Consider the following 12,073-nt stretch of genomic DNA (forward strand, 5'->3'; position numbering starts at 1 on the left):
GGCCTTTTCAAACTCTGCCAAAAGCTCCTGGAGCTGTATTTTGGTAGGTTTGGGGCCCATTGTTATTTTCTTTATTTTACAGAGTGACCTTAGCTCCCTCATCTTAAGATGGAGGTAAGGTGTGGTGTCGAGTTCCACCACAGTCACATCTGTGCTAGACATTTTGCTTCTAAAAGTTGGAATACTTTTTAAGAATCTACAACTGGTTCTAGAATCTAATTCAAACTTTTACAAACTTTTAAACTCTAAAAGAAATGCTAAACAGGATCTAACACAAGGCCCTAGCAGGTCTTTTAAGAATTTAGAAAACTTTTCAAATTGCAAAAATCAATTTCTAATGACAATTTTGGAATTTGTCGTGTGATCAGGTATTGGCTGAGTAGTCCAGCAAATGCAAAGTCTTGTACCCCACCGCTGATCCACCAATGTAGGAAGTTGGCTCTGTATGTGCTATTTCAAAGTAAGGAATAGCATGCACAGAGTCCAAGGGTTCCCCTTAGAGGTAAAATAGTGGTAAAAAGAGATAATACTAATGCTCTATTTTGTGGTAGTGTGGTCGAGCAGTAGGCTTATCCAAGGAGTAGTGTTAAGCATTTGTTGTACATACACATAGACAATAAATGAGGTACACACACTCAGAGACAAATCCAGCCAATAGGTTTTTATATAGAAAAATATCTTTTCTTAGTTTATTTTAAGAACCACAGGTTCAAATTCTACATGTAATAGCTCATTCGAAAGGTATTGCAGGTAAGTACTTTAGGAACTTCAAATCATCAAAATTGCATGTATACTTTTCAAGTTATTCACAAATAGCTGTTTTAAAAGTGGACACTTAGTGCAATTTTCACAGTTCCTAGGGGAGGTAAGTATTTGTTAGTTTTACCAGGTAAGTAAGACACTTACAGGGTTCAGTTCTTGGTCCAAGGTAGCCCACCGTTGGGGGTTCAGAGCAACCCCAAAGTCACCACACCAGCAGCTCAGGGCCGGTCAGGTGCAGAGTTCAAAGTGGTGCCCAAAACACATAGGCTAGAATGGAGAGAAGGGGGTGCCCCGGTTCCGGTCTGCTTGCAGGTAAGTACCCGTGTCTTCGGAGGGCAGACCAGGGGGGTTTTGTAGGGCACCGGGGGGGACACAAGTCCACACAGAAATTTCACCCTCAGCGGCGCGGGGGCGGCCGGGTGCAGTGTAGAAACAAGCGTCGGGTTCGCAATGTTAGTCTATGAGAGATCTCGGGATCTCTTCAGCGCTGCAGGCAGGCAAGGGGGGGGTTCCTCGGGGAAACCTCCACTTGGGCAAGGGAGAGGGACTCCTGGGGGTCACTTCTCCAGTGAAAGTCCGGTCCTTCAGGTCCTGGGGGCTGCGGGTGCAGGGTCTCTCCCAGGCGTCGGGACTTTAGGTTCAAAGAGTCGCGGTCAGGGGAAGCCTCGGGATTCCCTCTGCAGGCGGCGCTGTGGGAGCTCAGGGGGGGACAGGTTTTGGTACTCACAGTATCAGAGTAGTCCTGGGGTCCCTCCTGAGGTGTTGGATCGCCACCAGCCGAGTCGGGGTCGCCGGGTGCAGTGTTGCAAGTCTCACGCTTCTTGCGGGGAGCTTGCAGGGTTCTTTAAAGTTGCTGGAAACAAAGTTGCAGCTTTTCTTGGAGCAGGTCCGCTGTCCTCGGGAGTTTCTTGTCTTTTCGAAGCAGGGGCAGTCCTCAGAGGATGTCGAGGTCGCTGGTCCCTTTGGAAGGCGTCGCTGGAGCAGGATCTTTGGAAGGCAGGAGACAGGCCGGTGAGTTTCTGGAGCCAAGGCAGTTGTCGTCTTCTGGTCTTCCGCTGCAGGGGTTTTCAGCTGGGCAGTCCTTCTTCTTGTAGTTACAGGAATCTAATTTTCTAGGGTTCAGGGTAGCCCTTAAATACTAAATTTAAGGGCGTGTTTAGGTCTGGGGGGTTAGTAGCCAATGGCTACTAGCCCTGAGGGTGGGTACACCCTCTTTGTGCCTCCTCCCAAGGGGAGGGGGTCACAATCCTAACCCTATTGGGGGAATCCTCCATCTGCAAGATGGAGGATTTCTAAAAGTTAGAGTCACCTCAGCTCAGGACACCTTAGGGGCTGTCCTGACTGGCCAGTGACTCCTCCTTGTTTTTCTCATTATTTTCTCCGGCCTTGCCGCCAAAAGTGGGGCCTGGCCGGAGGGGGCGGGCAACTCCACTAGCTGGAGTGTCCTGCGGGGTTGGCACAAAGGAGGTGAGCCTTTGAGGCTCACCGCCAGGTGTGACAATTCCTGCCTGGGAGAGGTGTTAGCATCTCCACCCAGTGCAGGCTTTGTTACTGGCCTCAGAGTGACAAAGGCACTCTCCCCATGGGGCCAGCAACATGTCTCGGTTTGTGGCAGGCTGCTAAAACTAGTCAGCCTACACAGATAGTCGGTTAAGTTTCAGGGGGCACCTCTAAGGTGCCCTCTGTGGTGTATTTTACAATAAAATGTACACTGGCATCAGTGTGCATTTATTGTGCTGAGAAGTTTGATACCAAACTTCCCAGTTTTCAGTGTAGCCATTATGGTGCTGTGGAGTTCGTGTTTGACAGACTCCCAGACCATATACTCTTATGGCTACCCTGCACTTACAATGTCTAAGGTTTTGTTTAGACACTGTAGGGGTACCATGCTCATGCACTGGTACCCTCACCTATGGTATAGTGCACCCTGCCTTAGGGCTGTAAGGCCTGCTAGAGGGGTGTCTTACCTATACTGCATAGGCAGTGAGAGGCTGGCATGGCACCCTGAGGGGAGTGCCATGTCGACTTACTCGTTTTGTCCTCACTAGCACACACAAGCTGGCAAGCAGTGTGTCTGTGCTGAGTGAGAGGTCTCCAGGGTGGCATAAGACATGCTGCAGCCCTTAGAGACCTTCCTTGGCATCAGGGCCCTTGGTACTAGAAGCACCAGTTACAAGGGACTTATCTGAATGCCAGGGTGTGCCAATTGTGGATACAATGGTACATTTTAGGTGAAGGAACACTGGTGCTGGGGCCTGGTTAGCAGGGTCCCAGCACACTTCTCAGTCAAGTCAGCATCAGTATCAGGCAAAAAGTGGGGGGTAACTGCAACAGGGAGCCATTTCTTTACAGACAGTCAATACAAGACTCCCCACTGAGCAGTGCACATCCCACAGGTTTAAGGTGGGGGAGCTAACATGAAACACTTGTTCAGCTCCAGCCTATCGGAATGCATCAGAAGAGTGTATGTCATGTGAATCAACATCTTCCTTCAAAGAGGCATATGAATAATGATCTGGAGTTGAACACTGTAGGAAAATGGCTCCTTGTTGCAGTTACCCCCCCCAACACACACTTTTTGCCTGATATTGATGCTGACTTGACTAAAAGGTGTTCTGGAACCCTGCTAACCAGGCCCCAGCACCAGTGTTCTTTCACTAAAAATGTACCATTGTTTCCTCAATTGACACGCCCCTGGCATACAGATAAGTGACCATGTAAGGTCCCTAAGGGCTGCAGCATGTGTTGTGCATACAGATAACTCCCTTGTAAAAGGTACCAGTGGTACCAAGGGCCCTGTGACCAGGGAAGGTCCCTAAGGGCTGCAGCATGTGCTGTGACACCCTAAAGGACCCCCTCACCTAACACATGCACACTGCCATTGTAGATTGTGTGAGTTGGTGGGAAGAAAAAGGCAAACTCGACATGGCATCCCCCTCAGGGTGCCATGCACACAAAATACTGCCTGTGGCATAGGTAAGTCACCTCTCTAGCAGGCCTTAAAACCCAAAGCCAGGGTACACTATACCACTGGTGAGGGCATAGCTGCATGAGCAATACCCCTACAGTGTCTAAGTCTATTCTTAGACATTGTAAGTACAGTGTGGCCATATTAAGTATATGGTTTGAGAGTTTGTCAAAACGAATTCCACAGTTCCATTACGGGCACACTGATCACTGGGAAGTTTGGTATAAAAACTTCTCAAAATAATAAACCCACACTGATGCCAGTGCTGGATGTATTACAAAAAGGCACACCGAGGGCATCTTAGAGATGCCCCCTGTATTTTACCCAATCCTTAAGTGCAGGACTGACTGGTCTGTGCCAGCCTGCCACTGAGACGAGTTTCTGACCCCCTGGGGTGAGAGCCTTTGTGCTCTCTGGGGGCCAGAAACAAAGCCTGCTCTGGGTGGAGGTCCTTCACACCTCCCCCCCTGCAGGAACTGTAACACCTAGCAGAGAGCCTTAAAGGCTCAGGCTTCGTGTTACAATGCCCCAGGGCACTCCAGCCAGTGGAGATGTCACTCCCAATCTCCACCCATCCCTCCCAGGAAACAGCCACCACTTTTGGTGGCAAGTCTGGGGAGATAATGAGAAAAACAAGGTGGAGTCACCCCCTCAGCCAAGTCCACACCTCACTGAAGTGACCCCCTCCTTGGAAAATCCTCCATCTTGTTTTGGAGGATTCCCCCCCCGAATAGAATTAGGGATGTGCTCCCCTTCCCACAGGGAGGAGGCACAAAGTGTGTAGCCACCCTTAAGGACAGTAGCCATTGGCTACTGCCCTCCAGACCTACTGTAAGGAAATGCCTCCTTGGCATGGTTACCCCCTGACTTTTTGCCCCAGTCAGGGGGTAACTGCTCCAGCGACGCTTTTCCCAGGACCAGCGACCTCTGAAACCTCAGAGGACTGCCCTGCTTCCAAGAAACTCCCGAGAACAGCGGCCCTGTTCAACAAAGACTGCAACTTTGTATCCAGAGGAGCAGATTTAAAGACCCCTGCAATCCCCGCAAGAAGCGTGAGACTTGCAACACTGCACCCGGCGACCCCGACTCGACTGGTGAAGAAACAACGCTACAGGGAGGACCCTCCGGCGACTCCAAGACTGTGAGTGACCAAAGTTGTCCCCCCTGAGCCCCCACAGCGACGCCTGCAGAGGGAATCCCGAGGCTCCCCCTGACCGCGACTGCCTGACTCTGAAATCCCGACGCCTGGAAAAGACCCTGCACCCGCAGCCCCCAGGACCTGAAGGATCGGAACTCCAGTGCAGGAGTGACCCCCCAGGAGGCCCTCTCCCTTGCCCAGGTGGTGGCTACCCCGAGGAGCACCCCCCTTGCCTGCCTGCACTGATGAAGAGACCCCTTGGTCTCTCATTGAAAACAATTGGAAACCCGACGCGTGTTTGCACACTGCACCCGGCCGCCCCCGCGCTGCTGAGGGTGTACTTTTTGTGCTGACCTGTGTCCCCCCCCCCCCCCCCCCCCGGTGCCCTACAAAACCCCCCTGGTCTGCCCTCCGAAGACACGGGTACTTACCTGCTGGCAGACTGGAACCGGGGCACCCCCTTACCTCCATTGAAGCCTATGTGTTTTGGGCACCTCTTTGACCTCTGCACCTGACCGGCCCTAAGCTGCTGGTGTGGTGACTTTAGGGTTGCTCTGAACCCCCAACGGTGGCCTACCTTGGACCCCAATTTGAACCCCATAGGTGGTTTACTTACCTGCATGAACTAACATTACTTTACCTCCCCCAGGAACTGTGAAAATTGCACTGTGTCCACCTTTAAAACAGCTAAATGTGTTTTATGTAAAAAGTATATATGCTATGGTGATTATTCAAAGTTCAAAGTGTGGTTCTTAAAATAAACTAAGAAAATATATTTTTCTATAACAAAAACCTATTGGCTTGGAATTGTCTCTGAGTGTGTGTTCCTCATTTATTGCCTGTGTGAATGTACAACAAATGCTTAACACTACTCCTTTGATAAGCCTACTGCTCGACCACACTACCACAAAATAGAGCATTAGTATTATCTCTTTTTGCCACTATCTTACCTCTAAGGGGAACCCTTGGACTCTGTGCATGCTATTCCTTACTTTGAAATAGCACATACAGAGCCAACTTCCTACACACGTCAGATATCTTCGTCCGGAGCTCGCGGTCATGGGGGTCCTCTGGATTCTCTCAGCAGGTGTTGTCGCATGGGGACCTTTTCTTGCTGGGTGGACCACACATGGGCTGGGGGCGTCAGGTGCACAGGGGTCAGGACTCACGCATCTGGAGTGAGGTGGGAGTCATTGGTTGAAAGTTTGTTTTGGACAGAGCCGCTGTCCTCTGGAGTTCTCGGTCCTTTGGTGTGCAGGGCAGTCCTCTGGAGTTGTCAGAGGTCATTGGGCCCGCTGGATGCGTCGCTGTTGTTCTTGCAGGTTCTATGAAGCAGGAGACAGGCCGGTATGGCTGGTGCCAAAGCATTTGTCTTTTTCCTTCTTCTCTGCTGGGGTTTTAAACTTAGCAGTCCTTTCCTTTGTAGGTCGCCAGGAATCTAGTGAGTTGGGTTCAGGGAAGCCCTTAAATAAAAGATTTAGGGGTGTGTTAGGGCCGGGGGGGGGGGGGTAGTAGCCAGTGGCTACTGTCCCCAAGGGTGGCTACACCCTCCTTGTGTCTACTCCCTTTGGGGAGGGGAACACATTCCTATCCCTATTTGTCCCTGTTCTCTAAACCAAGATGGAGGATTCTGTGGGGAGGGGGGTCACTTCAGCTCTGGACAAGGGGGGGGTTTCAGCTGAAGTGGTCACTCCTCCTTAGTTTTCTTAAGTTTCCTGCCAAACTGGCTGCCCAAAGTGGGGGCTTTGTCCAGGAGGCGGGCATCTCCACTAGCTGGAGTACCCTCGGGCACTGTAACATGAGGCCTGAGCCTTTGAGGCTCACTGCCAGGTTTTACAGTTCCTGTAGGGGGGAGGTGTGGAACACCTCCACCCAGAGCAGACTTTGTTTCTGGCCTCAGAGGGCACAAAGGCCCTCGCCCCAGGGTGTCAGAAACCCATCTGCTAATGGCAGGATGGCACAGACCAGTCAGTCCTACACTAGGCGATTCAGTAAAATACAAGGGGCATCTCTAAGATGCCCTATGTGTGCATTTTTTAAATAAATCCCACACTGCCATTGTGCTGAGAAGTTTGATACCAAACTTCCCAGTATTCAGTGTAGCCATTATGGAACTGTGGAGTTTGTTTTGACAAACTCCCAGACCATGTACTTAATATGGCCACACTGTACTTACAAGGTCTAAGAATAGACTTAGACACTGTAGGGGCATATTGCTAATGCAGCAATGCCCTCACCTGTGGTATAGTGCACCCTGCCTTAGGGCTGTAAGGCCTGCTAGAAAGGTGACTTACCCATGCCACAGGCAGTGTTTTGTGGGCATGGCACCCTGAAGGGGATGCCATGTCTAACTTTGATTTTTCTCCCCACCAACACACACAATCTGCAATGGCAGTGTGCATGTGTTAGGTGAGAGATCCCTTAGAGTGACAACACATGCTGCAGCCCTTAGGGACCCTCCCTGGTCACAGGGCCCTTGGTACCACTGGCACCTTTTACAAGGGACTTATCTGTGTGCCAATTGTGCAATCAATGGTACATTTATAAGGAAAGAACACTGGTGCTGGGGCCTGATTAGCAGGATCCCAGCCCATTCTCAGTTAAGTCAGCATTAATATCAGGCAAAACATGAGAGAGGAGGGGTAACTGCAACAAGCGGCAGTTTCTTAAAACAACAATCAACATATTGTAACAATAACATAGCGAATACCAAAAAAGCAGCGCAACCAAACCAGGTGATAACAAATAAGGCAAGAGATAGCTGACAGTAGAGCAGGGATGATCGGATAAGGACCTACAGTATATAGCAACAGAGGGACTACATTGCATGCCACCTTACAGACAGATCAGTATAACTGCTGTCCCTTGTTACTTCGAACCGCACTGATCGGGTGGCACAGTTATCAGTGCTCTCGGTCCAGCGCCATGCCTCCTCAGGGGTAGTAAAGAAGTGCATGGTGTCAGCGGCCACCACACAAAGCCTAGATGGGAAGAGGAGTGTGTAAGCGAATCCCATTGCACGAAGACGTTGCTTCACTGCCAGGAAGTTATTGTGCTGCTTCTGCACAGCAAGCGTATAGTCTGGGAAGAACAACACTTTGGCGCTGCCCTCCCGCACCTCTGCCATTGAGCGGGTCTCCTTTAACACTATGTCTCTGTTGTGGTAATGAAGGAATCGTATCATCATCGGTCGTGGGCTGGCGCCCGCTGGTGTCATCAGGTCAACACTTGCTCAAAGGAGAAAATGAAAATGTCACTTACCCAGTGTACATCAGTTCGTGGCATCAGTCGCTGGAGATTCACATGTTCTGCATAGCTCGCCATCTGGTGTTGGGTCGGAGTGTTACAAGTTGTTTTTCTTCGAAGAAGTCTTTCGAGTCACGGGACCGAGTGACTCCTCCTTCTGTCTCCATTGCGCATGGGCGTCGACTCCATCTTCGATTGTTTTCCCCGCAGAGGGTGAGGTAGGAGTTGTGTTGTAGTAATAGTGCCCATGCAATGGAGTGACTAAGTATGTACCTATTTAAGGTTAAAATAATATATATACAAATGTACAAAGTTGAAGCTAACTTCCAAACTGCTACAGGCTCCCGGGGAGGTGGGTGGGCACATGTGAATCTCCAGCGACTGATGCCACGAACAGATGTTGTAGGAAGTTGGCTCTGTATGTGCTATTTCAAAGTAAGGAATAGCATGCACAGAGTCCAAGGGTTCCCCTTAGAGGTAAAATAGTGGTAAAAAGAGATAATACTAATGCTCTATTTTGTGGTAGTGTGGTCGAGCAGTAGGCTTATCCAAGGAGTAGTGTTAAGCATTTGTTGTACATACACACAGACAATAAATGAGGTATACACACTCAGAGACAAATCCAGCCAATAGGTTTTGTTATAGAAAAATATCTTTTCTTAGTTTATTTTAAGAACCACAGGTTCAAATTTTACATGTAATATCTTGTTTGAAAGGTATTGCAGGTAAGTACTCTAGGAACTTTGTATCATTACATTAGCATGTATACTTTTGTCATAAAACACAATAAGCTGTTTTAAAAGTGGACACAGTGCAATTTTCACAGTTCCTGGGGGAGGTAAGTTATTGTTAGTTTTAACAGGTAAGTAAGTCACTTACAGGTTTCAGTTTTTGGTCCAAGGTAGCCCACCGTTGGGGGTTCAGAGCAACCCCAAAGTTATCACACCAGCAGCTCAGGGCCGGTCAGGTGCAAAGGTCAAAGAGGTGCCCAAAACACATAGGCTTCAATGGAGAGAAGGGGGTGCCCCGGTTCCAGTCTGCTTGCAGGTAAGTACCCGCGTCTTCGGAGGGCAGACCAGGGGGGTTTTGTAGGGCACCGGGGGGGACACAAGTCAGCACAAAAAGTACACCCTCAGCAGCGCAGGGGCGGCCGGGTGCAGTGTGCAAACACGCGTCAGGTTTTCAATGGAAGTCAATGAGAGATCAAGGGATCTCTTCAGCGTTGCAGGCAGGCAAGGGGGGGGGCTCCTCGGGGTAGCCACCACCTGGACAAGGGAGAGGGCCTCCTGGGGGTCACTCCTGCACAGAAGTTCCGTTTCTTTAGGCGCTGGGGGCTGCGGGTGCAGGGTCTTTTCCAGGCGTCGGGAAATGGAGTTCAGACAGTGGCGGTCAGGGGGAGCCTGGGGATTCCCTCTGCAGGCGTCGCTGTGGGGGTTCAGGGGGGACAACTTTGGTTACTCACAGTCGTAGAGTCGCCGGAGGGTCCTCCCTGAGTTGGTTGTTCTCCACCAGTCGAGTCGGGGTCGCCGGGTGCAGTGTTGCAAGTCTCACGCTTCTTGCGGGGAATTGCAGGGGTCTTTAAATCTGCTCCTTGTAACAAAGTTGCAGTTCTTTTGGAGCAGTGCCGCTGTCCTCGGGAGTTTCTTGTCTTTTTCGAAGCAGGGCAGTCCTCAGAGGATTCAGAGGTCGCTGGTCCCTTTGAAAGCGTCGCTGGAGCAGGTTTCTTTGGAAGGCAGGAGACAGGCCGGTAAGTCTGGGGCCAAGGCAGTTGGTGTCTTCTGTTCTTCCTCTGCAGGGGTTTGTCAGCTCGGCAGTCCTTCTTCTTGTAGTTGCAGGAATCTAACTCTTTAGATTCAGGGAAGCCCTTAAATACTAAATTTAAGGGCGTGTTTAGGTCTGGGGGGTTAGTAGCCAATGGCTACTAGCCCTGAGGGTGGGTACACCCTCTTTGTGCCTCCTCCCAAGGGGAGGGGGTCACATCCCTAATCCTATTGGGGGAATCCTCCATCTGCAAGATGGAGGATTTCTAAAAGTTAGAGTCACCTCAGCTCAGGACACCTTAGGGGCTGTCCTGACTGGCCAGTGACTCCTCCTTGTTATTCTCATTATTTTCTCCGGCCTTGCCGCCAAAAGTGGGGGCCGGGGCCGGAGGGGGCGGGCAACTCCACTAGCCGGAGTGTCCAGCGGGGCTGTGACAAAGGGGTGAGCCTTTGAGGCTCACCACCAGGTGTTACAGCTCCTGCCTGGGGGAGGTGTTAGCATCTCCACCCAGTGCAGGCTTTGTTACTGGCCTCAGAGTGACAAAGGCACTCTCCCCATGGGGCCAGCAACATGTCTCTAGTGTGGCAGGCTGCTGGAACTAGTCAGCCTACACAGACAGTCGGTTAAGTTTCAGGGGGCACCTCTAAGGTGCCCTCTGGGGTGTATTTTGCAATAAAATGTACACTGGCATCAGTGTGCATTTATTGTGCTGAGAAGTTTGATACCAAACTTCCCAGTTTTCAGTGTAGCCATTATGGTGCTGTGGAGTTCGTGATTGACAAACTCCCAGACCATATACTCTTATGGCTACCCTGCACTTACAATGTCTAAGGTTTTGTTTAGACACTGTAGGGGTACCATGCTCATGCACTGGTACCCTCACCTATGGTATAGTGCACCCTGCCTTAGGGCTGTAAGGCCTGCTAGAGGGGTGACTGACCTATACTTGCATAGGCAGTGAGAGGCTGGCATGGCACACTGAGGGGAGTGCCATGTCGACTTACTTGTTTTGTTCTCACTAGCACACACAAGCTGGCAAGCAGTGTGTCTGTGCTGAGTGAGAGGTCTCCAGGGTGGCATAAGACATGCTGCAGCCCTTAGAGACCTTCCTTGGCATCAGGGCCCTTGGTACTAGAAGTACCAGTTACAAGGGACTTATCTGGATGCCAGGGTCTGCCAATTGTGGATACAAAAGTACAGGTTAGGGAAAGAACACTGGTGCTGGGGCCTGGTTAGCAGGGTCCCAGCACACTTCTCAGTCAAGTCAGCATCAGTATCAGGCAAAAAGTGGGGGGGTAACTGCAACAGGGAGCCATTTCTTTACACAAGCCCCCCCCCCAGCCCACAGTCCAGGAGACTCAGCCAAAGCTGGGAGAGTCTTCCTAGTCTGTCAGGCGAGGAAGAGTAGAGGAAATAGGCTGGTTTGTTGCAGGGCCTACTCTGCCTTACATCCTCCTGTTCAGGTCATTCCCTCTGGGGAACTGACCCACTTCCACAGTGATAGGACCTAGTCTGAACTGCCTCTTGTCTGTGCTTTTTATGTCTTCACCCATTCTCTCTATTTTGGGGTTAGAGGTATCCACCTCTGCTAATCTTATCTTAGCCAGGGTCACCCCTAGCTTACCCAAAGAGGTTACCCAGAGCTGGAGTAACCCCACCATGACCAACAGGGTCAGGGGGCCTAACTTGCTATTTGGCATGGGGTCGGACCACCATGCCAAGGATAGTGCGGCCATAAAGGCTAACACCCAGCAGAGGCCACTGACAGCTATCAGTGCCCAGAACCACACCTTTAGCTCTTCACCTACAAGGGAAGGGGCTAAGTTACAGGCTTCTTTGGGTTCAGGGTGCCTGTCTGCTGTATTAGAGTGGGGGGTTACCACATCTTTTAGTAAACACCCTTCTTCCACTCTTTCTTCTGTTAGCTGAGGAGCCTCCCACTCAGGCTTAACAGTTGCCTGACTAGCCAGGACTTCTTGTGGGTCAGGTTGGACTTTATCAGAGCCACTTTTGGAGTTCTCCCCTACTGGAGCAGAATCTCCTTGGCTTGCTGGAACCTTGGCTAAAGGTTGTCCACCTTTCCTACTCTGTTTCCTTTTCTTTTTCTTCTGGGGCCTACTTGCATTTACTGCAGAGGCAGGCACTCCAGAATCCTTGGGAGAGGACTGGCATTGGACCAGTTCCTCTCTTGGGCTCTG

General features: G+C 50.7%; 1 protein-coding gene across 4 annotated transcripts in view; it reads right to left on the bottom strand.

The window, feature by feature from the left end:
• The window catches only part of AGO2 (argonaute RISC catalytic component 2), a 517,474-nt gene that overhangs the window by 215,110 nt on the left and 290,291 nt on the right, over positions 1 to 12,073 (bottom strand). The window lies entirely within an intron of this gene.

This window comes from Pleurodeles waltl, chromosome 2_2 (genome assembly GCF_031143425.1).
Source record: "Pleurodeles waltl isolate 20211129_DDA chromosome 2_2, aPleWal1.hap1.20221129, whole genome shotgun sequence".
Lineage (NCBI taxonomy): Eukaryota > Metazoa > Chordata > Amphibia > Caudata > Salamandridae > Pleurodeles > Pleurodeles waltl.